The sequence below is a fragment of the Camelina sativa genome, chromosome 19 (genome assembly GCF_000633955.1).
Source record: "Camelina sativa cultivar DH55 chromosome 19, Cs, whole genome shotgun sequence".
NCBI lineage: Eukaryota > Viridiplantae > Streptophyta > Magnoliopsida > Brassicales > Brassicaceae > Camelina > Camelina sativa.
In genome coordinates, this window is record NC_025703.1 from 18322128 (window position 1) to 18331773 (window position 9646).

The window sequence follows — 9646 nt, forward strand, 5'->3', positions numbered from 1 at the left end:
CTAAATTGAACAGAAGAAGATAACCCAAATCAAAAATTGAAGAGAGGACGACGACCCAGATCCAAAAAAGCAGCGAACTAAGCAATCTTCATGTAGGAATCGAGATTGTTGTCGGAACTAAGCTCAGTCTGTCTCATTTTCTCGACTTGGACTCGTGGGGATTGGGGAAGAAAAGCAAGAGATTGTTGTTTAACCTAAGTCAAAATGGCAACGTTTTGTTTTATGCAACCAAAAAAAAAATGATAATGGGTACCCGTTTAGAAATATAAAAGCTCATTTACTAGGTGGTTTTAGTTGGATAAACCTATTTTATTCCATTAGATTATTTTTGATATATGGGTTTATATGGGTAAAATATTTTACACATACCCATATATTAAATGGGGGTTTTATACCCAAATTAACATCCCTAGTTATAATGCATGTATTCGAATAATTTTCATTTTGTTTCAATTGTTCGTGATATGAGAAAAGTGAAAAGAAAACAAAACCAGTGGTGGGTATTAGAAAAATCAGTAAATGAAAAATCGGATAAGATCAGTTTACAATTTGTTCACTTTAGTTTTGTTAGTTAAACCCCCTCTGAATTGGCTTAACTTGTTCTCTGAATTGGCTTAACTTGATCTTTCTTGATTGTTAGCGAAGTTCCCATTTGGTTTGCCTTTGTATTACGATTGTAAAAGGTTAATTGAATCTGCTGAAATAAAATTTTAGATGCTCTCACAACACCACAACAACAACAAAAACAAAGACGAAACCCACTCTCTGAGCAAGATTAACTAGAAGCATGATAACAAATCTTCAAGTGTTGCTAATACGTCTACATAAGCTAAATATCAAAAGAAGAAGAAGAATTAGAGAAAAAGTCAAGGAATTGGTGATGTGGAGGCCTAGCTTGCACAGTGAAATAAAGGGTTTGCTGTTCGAGTTCATTGTCCTTAAGAGCAGCTGAGAATCAGTATTTACTCTTTACCGGACACAATCACTTCTTGGTAGGTCCTCACAAATACTAAAATGGTTCGAGCTCAAAGATAAACATAGGTGGTGGTGATATCAAATAAATTTTTTAAAAAGAATTTCTGCATGCACCACCAAAAATTGGAGTGTTACATATCAATTATTTAACGGTTGAAAACTTGGAAAAGCAAAACAGCCCTTCATTAAATAGAGATTAAACTCTGAAAATAGCAAACACGATATCCAATGTAATATTCGTCGTTGAAAGCAACATGATCTGATTCGGTTTCGAGATCATGTGTCCACAATGTTCTACTTCACGTAGGATCATGAAACAACAAATTCTTCTTCTTCTTATTATTATTATTATTATTCTTCCCACTCCCAGACAAAATTGCTAGTGGATGGAATGCGCCTTGTGTTGGGCAACCATACAGTGCCCGAGTTAGGCGGAGATCTATGGAACAAATTTTGTCCCATGTTTTGTTGACTGAATCGAACGACCATATCACTTGGTTGGACCAATAAATCTTCTCGGATACGCACAAGCGGTTGTCGAGGTGGCACAAGACTACTCGTAATGATCAAAATGCACATAGGCCAAGGGAGCTTTAGAGATGATTTGAAAAGTTTCGGTGTGAAGATCGAAAGATACAACTTTGGTTTCTTGCCAGCAGTCTGTGAACCAATTAAGCGAGCCATTTGCAAACACAGGATGGGCGACACCAACAATCCCATAAGGAGCTGAGGGAGTGACATACCTCCAAGCGTTGGTACTAAAGTCGAAAACTTCGCATGTAGTAACGCCTATTTCTTTTGAAGAGTTGTTGTTGTTGTTGTTGTTGTTGTTGTATAGCCAAACGGCCTTGTATTTGCCAGTGAATATGTCTTTACCGAATCCAAGATTATAGGATTGGTTATTAAGCTTGAAGTAACGGTCTCCTAAATCGATCATGCGTCGTTGGAATTGGCAGAGAGGAAGATGTCGATACCATCAAGTGGCGGGGTTGAGCACAATACTATATTTGAGGGGATGGTAGAGACAAACGAGACCGTCACAGCTATGATAGGTGACGAAGTAGTGCTTGTACTCCTTGTCCTTGTCCTTGTCCTTGTCCTTGTCCTTGTCCCAATGAATAGGGAACTTAACCGATGAGGATGAACCCAATACCAGTGTTCTAAGACTCTCTCTGTCCGGCAGGTAAACCATGAGAACATCTGGATCTCGTAATTGTTGACGCTGCTTCAACTGTTTTGCTTGGAACAATGGTGATTCGATCGTTGATTTCCATTGCTTCGACACAGCCTTGAATCTCACCAGAGATTTCACCTCAAGTGTCTCCAAGATGATCTCTACCACATCGTGGGGAACCCATTCCATTTCCAAGCCACGTTTTTTCGACATTCGAAATCAGATCAACAAAATACTATATTCTCTCTCTTTCTCTCTCCCACACGACATAGACCTATTCTCCTAACCTAACAAAAACTCCGGAACAACTTCAAACCCCCCTATCTATATCCCTACATGCCCAGTCAAAACGAACAAAACCGGTGCCCGGGTTAATGTCAAAACCCGGTTCATAAAATTTACGAAGTATCCTTTTTTCTTGTAAATTTACAAAACCCTATTCAAAACAAATATGATATCTCTATATCTCGACTTATTGTTGATTACAATAAAGGATGGTAGACACTTTACACGTCTTTACACTTAGATCTCTCATGGTTTCTGTTCTACGTGCATGGTATAGTTTCGTTTATTTTTACTTTTGCTTATTAGATTCTGGTTTTTAAACGGGTTTTTATGTAAGTAAATAATTAAATATGGATCTATATAAGAACTAATGTGAAATCTGATGTCAAACAAAAAAAAAAGGACAAACGTAAAATCTGATTTAACATGGTTTGAGATTTTGGCTTCTCATTTAAATTAATTCCAGTCAAAAAGTATAACAGATATCAAAAATAAATTAGCTATGTATATTTTTAGAATTAAATAAAAAAATTCCAATAAATCATATTTTACATTTTCACAAAAAATAAAATCTATAATAATATAGAAATTGTGGAGCACACAAATATTCCAACTACCTTCACTTGTGAAATTTATGAAGTCGCAATATTGAAAAATACAAACCAACTAGGTTCGGACCCGCACGTACGTGCGAAGTAATGCTTGCGTAAAGTTTTCTAAAATTGGAAATACTGAGACCTGCATGAGTGATATAAGAAAAAATTAAAATATAATTTAGTAAGAGATATTACATGTATATTATTCTAAACTAATCCAAACATTTCCAACAGTTTGTTAAGGAGGGTTAAATCAATTTTGGATTCGTTTGTATATTCATTTATTTCACGTATTTAACCTAGATATATATATTTGGGACATGATACTCGTCTTGTCTTGTATGCATCACAAAATTTCATCCCATAACCGTTTTCTTAAAAATAATTATAGTTTTGACTATATTATTATGATAGATTTAGATACCCATATTTCCGGTTTATAAATTTTAATTTTACTAAATCAATGAAAATTATCCAGATAAATAAAATAATTATGTAGAATTCTCTAAATATTTTTAAGAATACTCAAAAAAACTCAAAAATCCTTCACAAAATGGATCCTTAGATGTCCTCACTCCTATAGTCAAACTATTATCCAAAACAGTGAAAATTTGAGAAAGGAATATATCTACCCAAAATTTTAGATTATGTACTGTTATCTCAAAAGTCAAGACCTCTTTGTTTATATGATTTGATCAAAAATCAAAAGGTACACCTTTTGGCTATATGTTTGACCGATGAGCAGAAGTAAGTTGCTATGGGATGATAGCTCTAAATTGTAATGTCATTGAAGATTAATATTTCTTAAGCTGAAGTGATTAAACCGATGATTTTCTTGATACCTGTAGAGCATAATTTTATTAGAAAATGTGACAAAAAAAAGTAAGAGATTATTGGCATTTTAATACATTTTCCAAACTTAATTAGAAATGTAATACATGTACTATTGATAATTAGAGAAATAGTCAGGGTCCCACTTGTAAGATAGAATGTTTGTAAGATGAAATTGTGAAAGAGAAAGAGAAATGAGATGGTGTGTGTGCGTGAGAGAGAAATAGAGAAAAAGATATATATTTTTTTTTCTTTTGTCATCACACCCTATCATATCTATTTATTCAAATATTTTGGTAATATGACATTTCAAAATAAAAATCAGATATATAAAAATTTATATTTTTTTCTTTATAATTTGATATGTATTTTGTTTGATGATTTTATTTATTAATGTTAAATATTTTTTACAAATTTTGTATTCGTAAACATTATTAAGTGTACGGATGTCTGTACACCTTATTAAATATACAGATATTTGCACACCTTATTAAGTGTAATGTGTACACTTTGTAATGTGTAGAGACATCTGTACATTTAATAAGGTGTGCAGATATCTGTACATTTAATAAGGTGTACATACATCCATACACTTAATAATGTGTACGAATACAAAATTTGTAAAAAATATTTAACATTAATAAATAAAATCATCAAACAAAATAAATATCAAATTATAAAGAGAAAAATATAAATTTTTATATATCTGAAATTTTTCTCTATTGAAATTGAGAATGCAAACATAGCTCTTTATGTTAAAAATAAATATTAAAAATCATATAGATTGATATAATAAGATACAGTATATATTTATAAATAAAAAAAATAAGAGACATAAAGATATATGGTTCCCTATACATTTTACACAAAAAACAATGCAAAAGAAAATAATATTTGACAGGATTATAATGCTAGTTTATATATATGCATTAATTGCATATTCAAAGCCAACAATAACATTCAATTATTAGCAAAGACTTACAAATAATTATGGATCTCATAGGCAATATGTTGAGTTATTATGAATTATCCAATTCTCCTACAACACAAAGCTTATTACCTTTTTGGATCATGTGGAGGATTTGGAAAACAAGGAACAACTATCTTTTTAACAAGTTTTGGGAAAGTCCATCCAAAATAACTTTAAAAGCAATCGCTGAGGTGAAAAAATGGATAAACAATACAATTTTTTTTTCGATGGATACAACTATACAACAAACTACACCATCTGAATAACTTCGATGGACTACCCCAATTTATCCTTACGCAGAATGTAATTTTGATGCGAGTTTTAATCAACAAACATTAGAAACAAGAGGAGGCTGGATTATGAGAGGTCATCAAAGCGTTAGTAAGGTTTGGGGTTCATCAAGCTTATCTACTACATCTTCTCCTTTGAGAGCAGAAACTGAAGCTCTCCTAGCAACTATTCAACAAGTTTGTATTTGTAGTTATACATCAGTAATATTTGAAGGAGAATGTGAGGTATTAATTAAAGTGATCAATGGAATTTATAACAGGTGCGAGATCGAGAGTATGGTGCAAGACATTCGCTTATGGGCTATAAAGTTTACGTTTATTTTCTTTACTTTTGTGAATATCGTTCTTGTAACAGTGTTGTAGACTATCTCGCTAAAGATTGTTTATATAATGGTGATTTCTCTGACAATGTAAATCCACCTTTAAGGGTAGAACAATTGATGTGTATTGATTTAAGAAATTAATACAATAATTTGTTGATGAAAAAGAAAAACCATGGGTCTCATATGAAAAGGGCCTTACATATACAAAAACCATGAAATCAGAAAAAAATATATATATATATATATATATATATATATATTAAATATTTATGTGATGTTCGTTGGTATGTGATGTTCGTTGGTATTAGTCATGGAATTGCGTGTTATTCTTTCTAAACCAAGCAGAGTGTTAATTAAAGTGTTTCAAGTGTATAGAAACTGAAAATTCGTTTAAAATATTTCACAATAGGGAAGAGATAGAAGAATTAGTGGCTTTTGATTAAAGAGTTTTTTAACAGATTTACCACATTCCAAAACTTTTCTTTTCCTTTCTACCACATTTGATAACTCCTTTCGTCGGATACCACAACCTCAAATGAAAAATATGAAAATATCTTTTGTTTAATATAGAAATATATAATATATATTTTATTCTTCATGTTTATCTCTCTCTCACACTCTCTCTCTTTCTCTCTTTTTTCTTTTGTTTTACTTACAAATGTAAAATGTTTACATTCACTTCGTTATCTTTTAGATCTACAAGCTTAATTAATTAAAATTTTTCATAATTTATCTTTCTCAGTTACATTCGTCTCCAGACTTCATATTCTATAAGATTCGTTTGTAAACAAATCAAAGCTGGTCCACGGTATTATGTTTTTGGTCCACAGTTATAATTTTGTCTATAATTTATGGGAACATTAAAAAAAAAATTTATGTTTTTGGTCGTTACCAGCTTCTTTGGTCACAGAAAAAAAAAATGCAAATTTTTTTTCGAGCCGCAGACCTGTAGAACAAATCATAACACAAATAACCAACTGCGCCGGAGGAGATTTTGTTAATTATTCAAATAGTTAGATATATATCACTTCGTTGTCATTGTCTCCTTCACTTCCTCTGCAACTCCTCCGCTTCCACTCTCTTCCGCCGGCGACGAAGTTGCTTCTAACTCCGATTCAGATCCAGTTGTATGGGTTAAAACCTCTTTATCATCATCACCACCCTAATCGCCTTTCATTATCTTCTTCTTTCAAGATCCGAATTCTTATATAATATTTCCGCCAAAGTTTTTGTCTCCTCTCCGCAGTTTAGGATCTGGGTATCATGAAATTCGCCATCAAATTTCCCAATTTCGTGTAATTTTTTACTGATAAATAAGATTTCTAATAAGAATCTCAAATGCGTCTTACTAGCGGAACAATTCACAATGTTTCTCTAGCTCTAGATTTGCTTGTTCGTCACTGCTGTTTATGACGACAACATAATAACATATCGTTAAAGGTTGAATAATTCGTTAAAGCTCTAGTGGAGCAGTTGGTTGGGTGCGTATTAGCTTGCTTTGTAGGTCATGGGTTCAAACTTACCCTAGAACGTTTTTTTTGTTTTTTTTTAAATGTTCAAAACGACGTAGTTTTGAAAATATATATACAGACTTATACGATTTGCAAAATCTATACACATCCGAGGGTTATATTGTGGGTGACTTTTAAGATTATGGTATTGACTTGCATTTATTTGATTTGGAGGGTTAACTTGCAAAACAAAATTACTTGGAGGGTTTTTTTGCACAAAACCCTTTAAAATACATACACAACTTAAGTGATTATTAATGTTTATATAAGCATACAAAATTGGAAGTGAATATTAAAAAAAAAACGCATACAAAATATTAACAAAAGAAATCATAATAATTCTCTCTGTTCTCTCGCGTATAAATATTAACAGAAGAAGCTCTATCTTTCTTTAAAGATGATGAGTCGTCGTCAGGATCCCCTCATGGATACTCAAAGCTGGGTGAACTCGAAGTTGACTACCACGGCCAAGAATTTAGGTTCCCCAAGGATGAGATCAGAATTCATCACCTATCACCAGCCAGTGACGCAAAATACCCACCTCTTGCGATTCTGAAAACAATCGAGTCGTCTGCCTTGCACTGCAAGCTTGGGCCTTCCTCTCAAATCAATTCCCCAGATTTGGTGGAGCTCCACCAAGTATGTTGCAACGAACTCAAGGTAAGAAACTCTGCTTGTCTTTTAAGACTTTCACCCAACTTATTGATTCAGAGAGTGTGATTCTTGGGTTTCTTTACAATTCTCAGACTGCCGTGGTTTTGCTCGGAAACGATGAGGAAGTTCATTTAGTTGCAATGCGGAGTAGGGATCATAACTTTCCATGTTTCTGGGTCTTCTCAGTCGCGTCAGGTCTTTACGATTCATGTTCAAAGATGCTTAGCAATCGTGTTAGATCTTGATGAAACTTTAATTGCGGCAAATTCTATGGCATTGTTTGGAGAGAAAATAAAGAATCTTGAAGCGAGCATTCGAGAAGAGACTGATCCAGCCAAGATATTGATTTCGACAGAGGCGTTGAAGGGATATAAATTTGACATGAATCTTCTTCAGCAGTATATTGCTGATGACGCCGTGGTCGTTAATTGTTGGAACTCAAAAGGATGGATTCTTAATTTTTCGATGCAGAATGAAAAAACTAGTATGCTTGTGAAAGTCAGACCAGATTGGGAAGATTTAAGAAACTCTTTAACAGGAGTGACAGCAAAATATTTTGAAGTTTACGTGTGTACAAAGTCTCAAAGGGAATACGCTCTGGAGGTGTGGAGACTACTTGATCCAGAAGCACACTTAATGAGTATCAAGCAACAACAAGATCGTATTGTTTGCGTGAGTTCAAACGTCAAGAAATCCCTGAAAACGGTTTCAACGGTGGAGTCTGTCATCCGAGAATTACAATGATCGTTGACGATCGTACTGACGTGTGGGACGAAAGGGACATTCCGAGGATTCATTCTGTTGATCCGTATCTTCCGTATTCACCACAGGTATGTATGTTCTGCTTATTATCCCTTTTAAGTTTATACCCATAACGTCATGCGAGTAATGTATCTTCTCTTCTATTTATAGGGGTGAGCCAATAGGCCTCTGAGTCATGCAAGAAAACTCGCCATCAGTTTCAGAACATACTTTTTCAGGTGACTTGTCTTTGCTTCTCTGGAGGTTTGAATGATTATGCTTGTGAATACTGTTTCTGAAAATGTTTCTTTCAGGCAGTTTGATAGTTTCCTGCGTACAAGACCTGTTTGCTACGAAGATGGTGTGGATACTTTACCGCCATCACTCTCAGTGAATTACATAAATGCTCTGTAAATAGGTAGGACAAGAAATGTTTTGAGGGATACCAACTTGACAGTGTAATTTCGTTTCGATATTAATTTTACGTAAAAACCAGATTGGTCAATCACCAAAAAAAAACACTTCTTTTACCACTAAGAATCGATACATTCATTAATATTTTACCGTCTTCTTCTACAAACAGAGTGGCGGATGGTTTAGTAGTTACAGAAACACACATAATGTGAATAGAAATTCTGAGGTTGTAAACTCATTGCTCTGCTTTAGTCATCTTTTTTGCCATGTCCTATACTGATTAATGTAGGAAAATGTGTTGGAACTGTTAAGGGTATTAGGACTTCTCCCTCATTTTGGCTCTGGCAAATACAACCCCAGCCACAAGACCTGCATTTCAGGCGCCTCAGGTTAATGCACAAAACAACTGATATGTGTTTCTCCAAAATGTTGGACAACGGAACTGATCAAGATATCGCTTACCAAAGAGTATGCTTGCTGAGTTCTGTAAACTGGTTGGTACATTGAATAGAACGATCCCCGCGATGGATAAAGGTATCTTGTTTAGCGATCCCACCAGGCTGAATTTTGAATAAAACGAAAGATGTATATATTCAGAAGGAACAAACCACCAAAAAAGCGAGTATAGAAAAGGGATATGTGGAAAAGACTGGGCAGAGCAAACTCTCCAAACTATAGTTTTGAAATTGCATGTTTCTCTATCGCTTTCTCTAATTTGGTACCTGTAAGTTGTTGCTCCCGTTTGATGAAGAAACCACATTGAAGTGAAGCTAATGGCAAGCCCTAAAAGTCCACTAAGTGTCATGACCATCCAGAAACCTGGCAATCGCAGAAGTGGCCTGCACAATTATAACACAACAACCATTTTGTTTTCAGATGACA

The 9646-nt window shown here is 34.0% G+C and overlaps 1 long non-coding RNA gene and 1 pseudogene across 1 annotated transcript; both read right to left on the reverse strand.

Moving 5' to 3' along the window:
• Positions 1161-2338, reverse strand: LOC104767949 (annotated as a pseudogene).
• On the reverse strand, positions 8856-9627 carry LOC104766638. The gene is made up of 3 exons (XR_002036682.1): positions 9487-9627; positions 9227-9324; positions 8856-9133 (listed from the first exon to the last, which is right to left on the reverse strand). It is a non-coding gene; the product is annotated as an uncharacterized LOC104766638 (long non-coding RNA).